The sequence below is a fragment of the Abramis brama genome (assembly GCF_963993115.1).
Source record: "Abramis brama genome assembly, chromosome: 7".
NCBI classification, from domain to species: Eukaryota; Metazoa; Chordata; class Actinopteri; order Cypriniformes; family Leuciscidae; genus Abramis; species Abramis brama.
In genome coordinates, this window is record NC_139969.1 from 42,943,304 (window position 1) to 42,960,420 (window position 17,117).

Below are 17,117 nucleotides of genomic sequence, written 5' to 3' on the forward strand. Positions count from 1 at the left end.
CAATGGTTCACCACTGGGGGGCGATGATCTCTGTGAACACATGAACCCCTGAGATTGAACTAGTGTCTGTGGGTTATACCTGATCAGTTTTATAAATTTGTAGACGTTTTAATTAGACATTAGTACAATTAAAAGGAACAATGTAAAGCTCTTTTTGGCCTGTTTAGCTGAGCCATCCATGGTACAAACTAAACAAGCACTGAAAATTGATAAGAGCACATATTATACAGACACTTGATATTTAATCATATTAGATGATTAGTTAATTGCATTTGATCGATTTTACTTTCAATAAAACATTTGCAATGGGTTTGTAGAAGGTGTTTCATGCATGTTTGCCCTCAGTTTTTGGCTTTAGACTAATGCTTCAAAACAAGGAATCATTTTGCAAAGAAACTGGTTTAAATAATTGAAAGCTTTGAAAAGCTTAGTTTCTCCCATCATTACTGAACGCAAGTGCAGCTTTATTCAAATAAACATGAACAAAATAACAAAAAAACAAAGACTTGACTGAGAAACATGGACGTCACCAACAGCAGTTACAGGGAACAAAGCCAGACAAAAGACAATGGTAACATGAAGGCAGGGCCGTACGCAGGATTTTATAAAAACTGAGGTCCCAAAATTGATGTTGCTAGGGGGTGTAACAATATTAGCTCAAAGGGAAAATATTAATAATAATCCATAATTACCAATTATGATTAATTATTAATATTTGGGTCAGTAAATTAGATTTTCTTTGAGGTAAGCCAAATTAATATTACAATCAATTAATCAGTTCCAATGAACTCTTTGATTATTCATTTATTCTAATAAAAGTGTATCTTTCATGGTCACTGAAAAATAATTAATCCTTAGCATGTACAGCACTTAGAGCATGTAACAAGATCAAGATCGTAAAAGGGACTTTGTATGCAAGCAGAGAATCAGAAACCAAATGCATAGTTGTGCACAAGTTTTATTAACTAAATCACAAACATAACTAAACTAAACAAACAAACAAACATACATACATTCATCCATACATATATGCATAGGTAAAGTGGTGAGTGATATGGAACCGGAAGCAGGAAATAGAACTATGGAAAAGATCTATTTAAGTATGAAAAGAACCATCAGCTGATCATTTTCAGAGCACCTCATTAAATTGATACTTGCATGGATACAATTCTTGAAGTGGTTGAAAATTTAGTTTGTTGGTGGGTCCGTGAGGGTCAAAAGTCATGGTGCAAGTTGCCATCGTTTTCTTCTCTGCTTGATGGAGAAGATGATGATGACTTGCAAGGTGGTTTCGACGCTGTTGTGGGTCGGAGCTTGCATGGTGGCTTCGAGCACATGGCTGTTGTGAGTCGAAGCCTGCTGTCCTGGCCTGCTGAGGGCACGCTGGACGGCTCGGCATCCTAAAGTGCCGAGAGGCCAGGAGTTGATCATTGCCCATTCAGTGATGGTAAAGTTGCATTTTTTCTGGATTGAAGAAGAGGCCGTCTGACGGAGCTTGAAGGCATGGCAGGCGGTGATCAGGCCTGCTGGGGCCCTTGACCGTTGGTCCTGTAATAAAATAGCATAACATAGTATCAAAGAGATAATAGTATCAACAGATAATAGTATTAAAAGACAACACACAACAGTAAATCATTCACAAAATGTTCTGGAATGCATGTTAATTTCATGTTAGTCAGTTCATCAATAAATGAATGCAGGAGAGTGTTCTAGTATTGCAGCAGAGGCCCTGTCCACATTGCTAAAAGTCATATAACTCCTTATCTTAATGGTAACGAGAAGATCTTCTTGCCCTGTTTGGGGGCTGGGCCACAGATTCCCAGAGTGAGTTCTAAATATCAGTTGTTAAGCTATAACAAATACTTGTGTCTGACTTGTCTCAGTCGTTACAGGGGTTCAGGGGAAAATTTAGATTTTCCTGATCTACACATGTGCAATTTAGGTGTTTGAAGGACAAAAAATAGTATAACAATAGTTTTAAAAGCATGTCAGTGGGCAGTAGCATAAATTACTTGTCAAGCAGAAAACAGATTCTGAAACATGAAAATTAAATCAAACGCCAATTCAATATTTCTGTTTCCAGAGGCATATGAGCAAAATGTGAACATTATATTAGCATCAGTGCTCCCAAAATTTCAAAATAAATCGCTGGTAGCCCTTCAGGCAGGCACTCTTCAGATTTTGGTAGCCCGAAATTAATTTTACTAGCCCAAATAAAATAACTGGATATAAAATAATCAAATCAGAATCCTCAATACAAATATGCATCTGGTTCTAAATGAACTGAAATGTGTGTGACCAGTGTGAACATGAATCAGTCTGTGTATGTGGCTCACCCCCCAATGAGGGTAACACTTTAGTTTAGGGTCTAATGATCACTATTAACTAGTTTCATTAACATGCAGATGGCAGGGTTTTATTATCACTGAGGTCCCGAATGTAAGGTAGGCTAGTTAGGGGGGGTTTGGGGGAAATTTAGATTTCTCTGATCTACATATATGTGCATTTTAAGATGCTTTGAAGGCCAAATTTTTTTTATAACAATAGCTTTAAAACAATGTCACGCAGCTGATTATTTTTCTCTCCTCATCAGCATCACACTCTTTTTCTCTTTGTTTTTCTCTTGCTCTGTCTTTTCCCCTCCTAAAGCTGAGCTTTGACTGATATAGGCTTTTCATTTTTGTCTGTCAGTGAAGAAACTAAACATAGGGTCAACTGATAGGCAGAGGTGTCCAGTAACGAAGTACAAATACTTCGTTACATTACTTAAGTAGAAATTTTGGGTATCTATACTTTACTGGAGTAATTATTTTTCAGACGACTTTTTACTTCTACTCCTTACATTTTCGCGCAATTATCTGTACTTTCTACTCCTTACATTTTAAAAATAGCCTCGTTACTCCTAGTTCATTTCGGCTTGTTTTCATTCCGGCTTGTCGTCGTTAAAAAAAAAAAAGGCCAATTACACAAACGGTTAATAGATCTGAGTCCCGCCTCCTGAACACACATCGCTAAACTGATTGGCTTTGTGTTTTCTTTCTAACTTGTGAGAGGCTGTAGTCGGTTGTGCGAAGCGCCAAAACTCCTCCGAGTCCTAAGGAAACCTAGATGCGGTAAGCGAGGGAGAAATCAACAGTTCTGTGCTCAAGAATACGGGGCAAATCGCGTCAAATATTGATTTGGGGACAGACGTTTTTACAATATAATGGCAATCGTAACATAACACTAACATCATCGTTAGTGTGTGTGTGTGTGTGTGTGTCAAATCAAATCAAGTATATTTGTATAGCGCTTTTCACAATACAGATTGTATCAAAGCAGCTTCACAGTATTAAATTAAAATAAAATAATACAACAAGGTTTGTTTCTAGTGGAATTTATTGATTGATAGAATAAAAATTAAATATCCCCAAAATGTGTGAGAGAGAGAGAAAGAGTGTGTGTGTGTGTGTGCGTGAGAGAGAGAGAGAGAGTGTGTGTGTGTGCAACTCTACATTATAGGGTCAAAATATCCCCACAAAGATGTCAATATCCAAAATCCTTGTCCTTTTGGGGATTTTTTTTCTTCTTCAGAAAACAGCTTATAAATCAGACTTGTTTTTTGAAAATGTAAAAATGCAGACAGTTTTCTGTGATAGGTAAGGTTAGTCTATAGGGGGCTAGAATACACAGTTTGTTTGTACAGTATAAAAATCATTATGTCTATGGAAAGTCCCCATAAAACATGAAAAAATAACATTGCTTGGTCTGTTGAAGGCTGGTCTTGTTGAAATGAGAGGCCTGTTGATCAAATCATCCCAGTCTCATCAGCTGGACTGAAAGAAGTTTCAGTGCTCTTAGGACACTGAAAACATGGCTCAGAGCAATGGTCACAAGTGACACTTGACAGTATTGCTGTGTGTCGTGTCCAACAGGACAAACTGGACAGTATTGCTGTGAAACATATGCCAACAGTTAATTTCTGTTAAATGATTAGTTCACTTAGTTAAAAATGAAAATTCTGTCATCATTTACTCACTCTCGAGTTGTTTCAAACCAGTTTCTTTCTTCTGCTGAACACAAAAGAAGATATTTTGAAGAATGTCGATAACCAGACAGTTGATGGTAGCCATTGACTTCCGTAGTATTTTTTTTTTCCTACTATGTTAGTCAATGGGGTCCATCCACTGTCTGGTTATCGACATTCTTCAAAATATATTCTTTTGTGTTCATCAGAAGAAAGAAATTCATACAGGATTGAAACAGTTTGAGGGTGAGTATATGATTTTAATTTTTGGGTGAACTATATCCCTTTAATGAAAGATGCAGACATGTGTTTGGCTTCTTCAAAAAGCAAGGAACAAGACAGTATTGCACTATTGCATTGCACTATGAGCGGAGTAAAGTTAAGTCTCTGTTAAACTGCCACCATGTCTTTATTAGTTATTTGTAACATTACAGAATTAAATAATTTACGTATTGTTAAGGTCAATATAGACTAAAAACCTTAAAACATTACCCTATTAATTTCCTGATTCCTCCGCTTATTTAGCTTATTTATTTAGAAAATTAACTTTCTATGGGCATATATACGGCTGAAACAGGTAGCCTAATGCATCATCCCAAATTTTTCAACATCAACATTTTAATATAATTATAGTCAAATATGGCCTTTAGAAAAATGTGTTTTTTTGAGGAGCTGGAGTAGTGCACTATATAGGCCCCTGTGGCGCGGCCTAAGCTTTTGTCCTTAATGGCATTTTTTTCCTTACATTACTTTTACTTTTATACTTTAAGTAGTTTTGAAACCAGTACTTTTATACTTTTACTTGAGTAAAAAGCTTGAGTTGATACTTCAACTTCTACAGAAGTCTTTTTAAACCCTAGTATCTATACTTCTACTTGAGTAATGAATGTGAATACTTTTGACACCTCTGCTGATAGGTTGATTTATGAATCATTTTCTCAGACGCGTTCATTTACTGAAAGCTACTAGGAAAGCTAGGTAGCCTAACTAAGTTTATTAAATTTATTCACAATATGTACACATTCATTATTGATCTTATTCCTAATACAGGGCCGTAGACAGGGCTTTATAATCAAAGAGGTCCTACATTTAAGGTTGTTAGGGGGTTAAAAAAATTTATTTCCCTGATATGTGCATTTCAAGACGTTTGAAGGCCAAAAAAAGTATAAGAAACAGCTTTAAAACCATGTCAGCGGGCATTAGATTATTTGTCAACACCTGCTCTCTCTTCTTATCCATCACTCTCTTTTTCTCTCAGTCTCCTCATCTTGCCCTGTCTCTTCCCCTCCTAAAGCTGAACTTTTTACTGAAGGCTACAAATTGTATTATATTAATTCTCAATATGTACACATTCATTATTAATTTTGTGCCTAACATGATGAAAACGGCTTTGTTAATTTTTTTTATCACCTCACAATGACAGTAAACTAATTATTACATTACATGAGTCACGTTACACAGGCCTATTTTCAGTTCAAAATAGCGAAATTAAACAAAAGTATATTCGTTTGCCTGATTATTTTTGTCATTCGTTTCACATTTATGACCTAAAAAAACTGTAAAATGTGAAATGTGTAGTTTAGCTACTTGCATCTTATCTCGCACTTAACCGTAAACTGAAGCGTCAGTCGCTCTGCTCAAATTCACACTCGGCAGCTTCTGTGAACATAAAGCCCGCCTACTTTGATTTGATTGGTCATCTCAAACATTTTGACATTGACGAGTGTTGTTAGTCCGCTGAAACGGCTCAGATGAGGTTGTTTATCATGGTGATGTGCAATATCATTACAGGATAAAAAAAATTATCTGAGGGCACCTTGATGCATTTTAAAATATAACCATATATTATACACAAGAACAAGGGAGAAATGCAGAAGAATGTTTAAAAGATCTAATAATAATATTTTTATTACATTTATGAGCACTACAGTCTCTAAACAAACGACACGCGTCAGTTTAACACAGAAAGAATAAAGACATAGTTACTGTACCAACATAGTTTTTTTTTTTTCCATTGTTCTTTCAATTTTCAATTTCAATTTCAGTTTGTTTATAAAGCACATAATAGCACAACAATGTTTACCTAGTGCTGCACAAACAATAAACTATTAAAATATAATAAACACAAATAACTATTAACACAGAATATGTAAAATACCTACTCACAGATAAAGACCCACAGACTCTGAGGAGTCTTAAATACACCTAAACCATCTTCAAACTCTTAAAACCCTCACCTGTGACAACAGTACCTCGACACTCATGTATGATCAAAAGCTAATGTAAAAAAAATATGTTTTTAAATGTTGAGCTCACTAAGGGTAGATGCTAATCTGATATATTGTGATAGACTGATCCATAACCTCGGTGCGGTCTCCTCTTGTTTTCAGATTCGTTCTCGGGACAACTAAAAGATTTTGTGACTGAGATTGTAAAAGTCTCTTTGACTTCTGCTCCTGAATCCGCAATATACGGAGGGGCTGTACCATGTAAAGATTTAAAAACAAATAATAAAATATTAAAATTAATTCTAAAAGAAATTGGTAACCAATGCAGCGATCTTAATACGGGGGTGATATGATCATGGCTGCGTTTCCCGAATCCTTCTTAACGCTACGCCGTTCTTAAGTTATACCTTAAGCTGCACCTTATCATTAATACGTGTTTCCCGAAACGTTCTTAGTTAAGTATACCTTCTGTAAGTCATGCGTTCTGAAGGTTGGTCTGAACCACTCTTAGCTTCACCTTATCACTGTTGACCGTCTATATCAGGGGTTCCCAAACTTCTCCATGACAAGGCCCCACAAAATACCACTAGGTTCTGGCCAAGGCCCCCTTTTGCAGGATGTGTTATTGAACCCGTTGACAATACTACGGCAAATGTATAAATAAATAAATAAAACATCTGTGAACATCAGATTATGTGATGGTGTTTGATACCAGCCAATCAGAAAGATTATAATTCTGATTTAATTTTTTCTAACCACTTTACAGCACACACACATATTTATTTTCTATATATTTTTGTTTATAAAACACCATATACTTTTACCCAAACTGAATAATAAAAACAAGTTTAAATGGGTAAATTTTCTATAAATATTTTTGAGTCTTCATTTTCTTTTCTGATAGCCTACTCCAGTTCTTGTTAAAACACACTAGACATGCAAATGATGTGCATTTTAGGCACTGTGAAATCATATTTATTTTGTCCATCAAAAGTGTGCTTTCACTTTAATTGAGCGTGAGCAACGCAGCAAAAATAGACTCGGCGCTGAAACCCTCAGCTTCACTACTGCTCACGCGACGCTCCTGCTTGACACTCACGCGCTGCTCCTGCTCGCAGTATAAGTGAATGCAATCATTGATTAATATGCATGCCAAAAAAAATTGCCCCCCTGGCAGCCCCCACTTTGAAAACCCCTGGTCTATAAGAATATAATTCTGAAGTTGTAATACACACAGTGCAACAGGCTAATTCAAGTGTTTTCATGCAAAGAATAAAATTGTCATTACACTGATTGTTGTTAGCTTTTTAAAGGGTTACTTCAGGATTTAGCATTAAGCTTTGTATTAGTAGAAAACCTGTAGTATTTTCGAATTACCATGCTTTCCACCCTCATATCCCCCTGAGACAAGAGAATTATGTATTTTTTGTCTGGAAAAAAATCCTCCGATGACGCAAAAATCGTCATTTTGCGTCATCGGAGGATTTTCTGGCCAGAGGCTAAAGACTACAGCCAGTAGGAGGAGCTGTTCTGCATGTTTTCAACCCGCCCATAGAGGGATCTCACTCACAGTCACAGAATGTACACAGTGTCAGCCGTCTTTCTTTGGAAGCTAAGCTAGCAGGCTATTGTTCTGTGGTCTGTGGACAAAGCTGAATAGTAGGAGAAAGCTGAGTAAGTAGGGGTTACCATCTTCCTTTTCCCGGACTTGTCCGGCGGGCGAGAACGTTCAAAATGTCCGGGATTCAGCTTTTGCGTTCTGCGGTCGCCATTCATTGTTTACATGCACACCTTTTGTTTTAATCTAACTGAATTCATTCCGATCGGTGAATCTGAATGTAGTGTTTACATGAACGCTAAACAACAAGTGATCGGTTGATGTGCGTTTTACCCTTGCTAAGAAAATTCCCGCTCCTCCGTGAGAGATGGGAGACCCGGCGCGTCTCAGTAATGACGCCACCGGCCTCGCGCCTTTCTCCCTCGTCCTGCTCGCCACAGTAAACATGATGAATGAATGGCGACTGTAGAACGCAAAAGCCGAATCCCGGACATTTTGGGCGATCTCTAGAGATCCCTGGCAAATCCCTGGCAAACTCATCACGTAGCCTAAGTTAGCCTTGTTGTTTTCAACTCTTACCGGTAGGCGTGGCCTCCTAAGGCAGCGAAGCAAGTGCATTCTGGGAGTTGTTGTCTTTCATCCACATAAGCCAAAAATATATTTTCTGGCTTTTCTCAGTCTAGAAAGCTCCAAATTCAAAAATTTCTTCACATTTCTTCTACTTAAATGACCTATTTTAAATACACATTCATCTTCCCATAGGTGAAGTAACCCTTTAATTGAATTATCCAAAGGTACATCAGCTTGCAAACCAATATGCAGTAAAGGCTTAGGAGTCTATTTAAAGGGAATGATTGTGGTGGGGAGTTTGCTCAAACTATGGCAGCGATACAGCGAATAGTTGTGCTAAAAGATGCGCCGTCCGCGGAGAGCTTTCAAAGACCAGTGAAAGCACTGCCAGTTAAGCCCTATTCCGACGGCAATTGTTTCTCACATGGTCGTGCGGTATTTTCAACATTTACAGTCACAATCAAACGCTCCGAAAGCACGCTTCTACCTCAGATACCGTGACCACTTTGCTTCTTTTTTTTTTTTTTTTTGATCACTGCCGAGCACCGTACGCACGATGTACACTTTTATTACTGAATGCTGGAGAGTATTTACAAGAACAATATTTCATTACAGCTCCGCCTCAGTGAAACAAAAATGGGAAAGAGAAGAAAGCACGTAAACATTTGAAATGGTTATTGTGGCAGTTTTAAAATATGTAGGCTAGGCTATTATAGGCTATTATAGTTTGGATTATTTTTTATAATATCCCATGAGTGCTAATAAATGCAATGTCCACTATTTCTGAAGAGCTTCTCTTATAAAGAACAGCACTTTCTCACATAACGCAGTGAAGCAGCCCCTGCACGAGAGAATAACTGATTCTCGAGCCGTCGATATCAGCAGATTCAGCAGCATCGCCACGGACGGCACCGGGTAACGTCACACGTAAGAAGGCATATCTTAAGCTACTTCCTAAGGTATGGTTCGGGGAACACACCTAGAAATGGTACACCTTTAGTTAAGTTATACCTTCAGAGTCTTCGTAGCGCTAAGAGACAACGTTATCGGGAAACTCAACCCATATTTACGAGTGCCTGTCGAAAGTCTTGCGGCCGCATGTTGGACCATCTGTAATCTGTCCAAGATTTTAGTTTGAACAGCATAATAGAGTGAGTTGCAATAGTCTAATCTCGAGAAGACGAACGCATGAATAACCTTTTCCAGATCTTTCCGGGATACAAAAGGCTTAATCTTAGAAATCATTCTCAGTTGGAAAACACTCATTTTGACTTTGTTTATCTGTGTGAATTATTTGAATTGTCGGTCTACATCATCGTGTTCTGTGTATCAGAATAATCCATCGTATCATCGCATTCATTATCAGCCGTACGGCTGTTGTGATGAAGACGAGACACCAGCTCGCCTTCGGGGAGAAATGTGAGTCCGTAAAGGGATGTAGAAATGATGGCGCACTCGCAGAAGTGGAATTTATTTACAGTGTCAGAGAGGTTTGTCCACAGTGTAGAATATATACAAGTGCCTACACATTTTCACACACCATTTTCAGGTACATATTACAATTAATACACATACAAATAATCTTTGCATTTAAATACACACACGAACACCTATTCACACTAGACAATGGTTTCGTCAGCTTCTGGTTGCGGTGCGCTGATTGACCCGGCCGTGACGTCATCAGTGGCCACCGCTCAATCGTTCAGTTTGGGCCCTGTCCCAAATGGCACACTTCATATGCACTTTCGGTCTTATGGACTTACAATGGCTGCCGCGTGCGCATGTCCGTGAGACCGTAGGGTGTCCCATTTGTCATTTCAACCCCTTTGCGGTTGATATGCGCCCTCGATGCACACTTTTGCCGAGGCCGCACTGATGCGAGCTCTACAGCAGACTTCTACCCGACAGTCACAGCGGCTTTACGTCAAGAAAGTGCGGAATCGTAGGAAGACCACGAGTGCTTAGGCAGTGCTTTCCCGCTGGAAGACTGACTACGCCCACACAGACACACAACACGAGGACGAAACGACAAGACAGTGCAGTGTAAGTGTGTGAAATGACCGGGAAATGGATATGGAAGAGAGAGTGGAGGAATGGATGAATGTCCATGTGTGATCAGCATCACGTGTGCACGCGCTCCTATGACAGCGACAATGAGAGGGAGGAACGAGACATGGATGAATGAGGTGTGTGTGTGTGTGTGTGTCAGTGCTGCTTCTCCAGCGGTGGCAGCTAATGTGACTTTATCACAGCTGTATAAGTACTTTTGTCAATATGGCAAAGGTAGTTTACTACATCTAAGCTATTTTTTTAAATTTCATTTTTATATTGAAGCAACTTCATTCCAAGTCAATGCTATCTCAGTGATCAATGAAACTGTCAGTCAAACAGATGGACAGGCATAATTTGTCCAGGCATAAACTGTTCCAGACCAATTTGGCAAAAAAAAAAAAAAACCATGACTATATAAAACCATAACTATATAAAACTATAAGAAAACCAGGTGTCGAGAGTGTGTGCATCTTTCCATCAAGTGTCAGCCCAAGGATTGAGATTGGTACGTGATGTCTCCGTCAGGAGCAGAAGCTGATGGTAATGCACCAGAAAGCCGGTTGTAGGGCCGTACGGTCCGCGTATCATCTGATCATTTCATTTCCTATTTGGACTGGAATAACGAGAAATGAAAAGACGGATCGTTTATACGTTTTTTTCGTTTAGTTTAATAAACGGAAAATGAGATTTCAGCTCGATTTCTAATTTTTCGTTTGTGGTTTACAAATCGGTTTATGGCTTTGATATTTCGTTCGCACATGTGGGCGGCGCTGAAACGGCCCTTTCATCTGATTGGTCAAACCGCTTCGTCTTCAGGACAGCCAGAATAAGAGTCCGTACGGCACACTCACATCCCACTTTAATAAGCTTTTGCACCACTCGCTGACATTTGATGCAGAAATATGTTGCTGGGACACAATTAGTGCTGCTGCGATGCTTCGCTTCTAATGTACGACACTTGAGAGATCGCAAGCCATAGGCTAAGACCTGCCAACCTGTACGCATTTTGCGTAGCGGATACTCATTTTGACTTCAAAGTACGCTAGTACGATTTGTCACTCTAAACTACGCAAAAACCTGGTGACGCCTCTGTGCATGCGCTGTCCTCAAATCAAGCAACAGCAAAAGAAGAAGAGTTCGACCAATCTAGCGCTGGGTTCATTCCCCAAATAGCAAGCGGGGATGATTGACAGATGCGTAAGGCCTATCATTAAAAAGAGACTGAAAATTGACACCAATAAAGATTCCCGCTCGATCCCCCTTCCACTCCCGCAGCCGCCGTATGACTGATTTCATAAGCGAGGACAGTACAGTACTTCTCCTGAAGGTAAACGGCCTGGGGTCGATGTGGAAAGTTGACTGTTGAGTTAACTTAATCTTATGGATTCGATGATCACACATATCGCATGGATTATCTTAAAAAACTCCGTTAAGTTATTCATGGTCACTCAGAAAAGAGGAAGACATCATTCAGTCATGCAAATAATAAAATGCTCAAGTAATGCTGAACTATAAATCTTGAAATCGCTATGGCTTAACTTTGTGATTATGAAAGTGCTGTGATTTATGGATTATACTGATAAGCGCGAGTCTGGAGAAACAGGCGTTTATTTATTCATTCATTCTCAGTGTTGAGAAACGTATGTGTTATGTTATTGTGTTGATTATAACTAAAGTACCTAATTATGTTACATTTTTAATTTGTATGAAAACTAGCGCGTTAGTTACTTATGGATTAAAAAGTACCGTTGTATCAGTGCTGCGCGAGCTCTCTCACAAACACAGACGCGCGCACACAGAGAGAGAAGATCATTGTAAAATGAAAATTGACTGGCTAAGTTTAAATTTTGTTCTTGCTTGTTTTTTTTTTGTCAAAAAGCATTTTGTATTATCCATCACTGCTTTTAAAAATCGTTAAATGACAGGCGTTTTACTGTTAACACAGCCCTCATTATGTCGGATTCAGAACTTATACTTTATATTATTTTTAGAATAAGTGATTCGTTTTGCTATTATTGGACTCTTGTCTATTCATTGTCAGCTGTTTTCTATAAATATGTTTGTATTGGCTAACATTTATTCAGCTAATGCGTGTCCTGTTTAAAATGTGCAATGTTCAAATGCGAAGACATCACGTCACAAATAGCAGCCCTTTTCCCTGTGGTATTTAGTATCCTATTGGAAAATAAATTAATTAGCCTATCTCAATTGTACACAACGTTCCTATGTTTTTATCTTTTTTTTTTACTGTGTTCTAGGGGTTTCTTAATTTTAGACTAGTTGACCAGCACACATTATATGCAATGCAATTGTATAATGCCTGTGTGTCGTCGTCCAAACCGCCCATACAATACCCCAATTAATGAATTGTGATCTGAGGAGAGTTTCTGCAGTGGTTCAAATTAAAATCAGTGTTAAACAAATAAGTCAAAATTAACTGGACCATGATGCTTTAAGTAATTAACCGAATACATTAATCTGCTAATTACATTTAACAGATTTTATCATATGTGTGATATAATTTTAAACCAAGTCTCTTAACATTGTAAATTATAAGACAGCACTTTTTAAGTTATTATTGTTACATGCTTAAAGGGTTAGTTCACCCAAAAATGAAAATGATGTCATTAATGACTCACCCTCATGTTGTTCCAAGCCCGTAAGACCTCCGTTCATCTTCGGAACACAGTTTAAGATATTTTAGATTTAGTCCGAGAGCTTTCTGTTCCTCCATTGAAAGTCAATGGACGGTATACTGTCCATGTCCAGAAAGGCAATACAGACATCATCAAAGTAGTCCATGTGACATCAGTGGCTCAATCTTAAGTTTATCAAGCGACGAGAATACTTTTTGTGCGCAAAAAGTAAACAAAAATAACAACTTTATTCCACTATTCATTTCCTTCTCTCTGGGCCTCGAGTGAGTTCGCGTAGTGTAACTGCGCAGCGCGTCTGTGTTGTACGTCACACGTAGGCTCACTATTGGCCGACGCTGGTCATGTGTGTGATGCGTGTGACGTACAACACAGACGCGCTACGCAGTTACACTACGCAAACTCACTCGAGGCCCAGAGAGAAGGAAATGAATAGTGGAATAAAGTCGTTATTTTTGTTTACTTTTTGCGCACAAAAAGTATTCTCGTCGCTTGATAAACTTAAGATTGAGCCACTGATGTCACATGGACTACTTTGATGATGTCTGTATTGCCTTTCTGGACATGGACAGTATACCGTCCATTGACTTTCAATGGAGGAACAGAAAGCTCTCGGACAAAATCTAAAATATCTTAAACTGTGTTCCGAAGATGAACGGAGGTCTTACGGGCTTGGAACAACATGAGGGTGAGTCATTAATGACATCATTTTCATTTTTGGGTGAACAACCCTTTAATTGGTTGATGTTTCTCTGAGATTTGCTAATTTCTTTCAAGGTATTATTTATTCCCACTGCTTTATGCATATAATGTTTGTCCATCAAAGCTCTGGTAGTATTTTCTAACAACTAAAATACTTTGTTGTTTTCATTTGTCATGAGCTCTATATTTTAGATGTACTAGGTGTTGATAAATCACATTCAGTTAATGTGAAGGGCCTATGTCAGGGGTGTCCTGATCCTGGAGGGTCAATGTCCTGCAAAGTTCAGCTTCAACCCAATAAACACACCTGAACCAGCTAAGCAAGTCTTCAGGTTATAACCACTGTCCCCATTAGTGGCATGCAGCTGTATATATCTGAATAATAGGAGGGGCCCACCAACTAAGAACTTAATGCTGCTAAAAAAAATATCTTAATATGTTTCCCAGTGTGTAGCCACAAACAATAAAGACAGGAATTCACTTTTTATACCTTTATATCAATTTAGGAAACAGAAGAAATAAACAGAACAATGCATTTATATGAACATGAATTGAAATTAAACCAGTCCAACAAATGAATAAGACTCACACACACACACACACACACACACCTACTGATCTAATTAAAAGGCGAGTGGGAAATGTTATGGACATGTTATCACGGTCATGTTTATCATTGTTTTTAAGTCCAATCCTTGTTGTCCATACAATAATAGGCTACAGTAAAACATTTTACTTGTAACCATATTATATCAAATATTTTCATTGCATTTTTCAATGGGACAGTGAAACACAAGTAGGACCTACTTCCAAAAGCAGTGCTCTTGAATAGGCTATACATATATATAAAACACCAAACTCCATGTCAGCATATTGTAGGCTATGGCTTGCGATCTCTCAAGTGTCGTACATTAGACAGTCCCTCCAGTTTTTCGCGATTCCGCGATCGCTGAATACAACGCAAAATCAACAAAATGTCGCATTTTTTTGCGATCCTGCATAATTCCTAATTTAACCGCGAAATAATCACAAAAATGAAAAAGACCTCACAAAACATTAAATTATAATCACCCAATTTAAATATCTCTAGCTCTCCGCGCACATATTGAGACGCACGCGCACACACACAAACTCTCCACGCATTAGGCTATATGAAACGCGAGCACACACACACACACACACACAAACTTGCGCACATACACATACTCAATGTGACCCGAGCGCACACACACAAACTCTCCGCGCACATACTCATATGAGACGCGAGCATGCACACACACAATAGGCTACCTTAAAGATGTGGAAAAGTCGATCATAAGTGTATCTACATTTCTCCAGGCTCGATGCCAGCAGCGCGCGATGCAGTATATGCGGTAAAATAAATGCTGCAAAGACCGGTACCACGACAAATATGATGAAGCTTGACAGTGCACGGAGTAAACATAGCAGAAAGTTGCTCCGTCTTCGAATGGTAAATGAAGATATACCTTGTTGATCCCTCTGACAGTGTTTATATTGCAATAATGACCTACTGAATGTACACTGCCGTTCAAAAATCTGTTGGTTAATCAGAATTTGTTTTCAGTAAGGATGCTTTAAAGTTTAAAGTGATCAAAAGTGACCTTAAAACATGTCACGTGTAATGTTACAAAATATTTCGTTTTTAAATAAATGCTGTTCTTTTGAATATGTTATACATCAAAGAATCATGAAAAAAAAATCCAAAATGTTAAAGCAGCAAACTGTTTTCATATTTCTGAAGGATCATGTGACACTGAAGCAATGATTTTGAAATATATTTGAAATAGGATTTTAAATTGTAATACTATTTCACAATATTACAAGTTTACTGTATCAACTGCACATCCAACTTACCAGGTTACTATAGTGCGGCCGGCTACGCAATACTCGTTCCCTACTCTCAGGGAACTGAGGTTACGATAGTAACCGAGTAGTTCCCTTTCGAACGGTCACTTCGTATTGCGTAGCTATACGCAGTGGGGACGCCATGCAAAACGCCGCACTGTAAGTAACTGGTTGCCTACTGCAGCTCAGGACCCCTTAACTCAGGATTTACACACAGCTCTACAGTATAAATGACTACACCTGCTGTTAATAGCCTATTTACATAGGTCAGGTAGAAAAATTACCCATAGGTTGTTTTAAAAGTTAATTTGATGAGACCAAAATAAACAAGCTTTATGCATTGTTTGTGATTTGTGCCATGTATGACTATTGTGCATTTGACATAATACTATTATGGTAAATGTGATGTCCTAATTATAAAATATAAAAATCGCAAATTTTTTCACAAATTTCTGGAAATTACCACCACAAAATCAGTCATTTTGATCGCAAAAATCACACAAAAAAATCGTGAAATCCTGGAGGGACTGATTAGAAGCGAAGCATCGCAGCACTAATTGTGTTCCAGCAACATATTTCTGCATCAAATGTCAGCGAGTGGTGCAAAAGCTTATTAAAGTGGGATTTGAGTGTGCCGAACGGACTCTTATTCTGGCTGTACTGAAGACGAAGCAGTTTGACCAATCAGATGAAAGGGGCGTTTCATCTGATTTCATCTGATTACCGATTTGTAAACCACAAACTTCTGCTGAACAGAAAGGAAGATATTTAGAAGAATGTCAGTAACCAGGCAGTTTCTGGGTCCCATTGACTTCCATAGTATATTTTTTTTCCTACTATGGAAGTCAATGGGACCAGAAACTGCCTGGTTACTGACATTCTTCTAAATATCTTCCTTTCTGTTCAGCAGAAGAAAGAAATTCATACAGGTTTGAAACAACATGAGGGTGAGAATATGATGAATTTTTGTTTTTCGTTCTCAGATAGAAACATTTATAAACAGCTTGAATATTCGATTTCTACACGTGGGCGGGAATGAAATAATAAAATGAAATAATTTACTATAACCTACTGTGTTTTCCGGACTGTAAACTAAAGTCAGGTTTTTATCATGAAACATGTTGTGATTTATTCCAGAGTGACCCAGGCCTTTACAATGCATTTAACTTTGTTCACATAATCTAAATGTTGACTTTCAAAAGTAGGTGCGCCAAGAAGGATATTCGCTGTATTTTGGTTTATATATATATATATATATATTAAGGTGGCCCTTATTTTTCAAGTTTTGATTTATAATTGTCTGACCCCCTCAAGTTGTTCCAATACATGAAAAAATAATTCAGGCAAAATATGAGCTCATTTGAACAATATTTAGAGGTGGCTCGATGACGTTGAAATTTTGTATAATCAGTTATTATGCTCAATTTGTGATAATTACCACTTGCCTAATTTTATCTAAACTATTTAAATTACATACTTGC

The 17,117-nt window shown here is 38.1% G+C and overlaps 1 protein-coding gene across 1 annotated transcript in view; it reads left to right on the top strand.

Moving 5' to 3' along the window:
• LOC311087311 (uncharacterized protein) overlaps positions 1-17,117 on the top strand; it is a 595,635-nt gene that overhangs the window by 561,130 nt on the left and 17,388 nt on the right. The gene's annotated exons all lie outside the window — the stretch shown is intronic.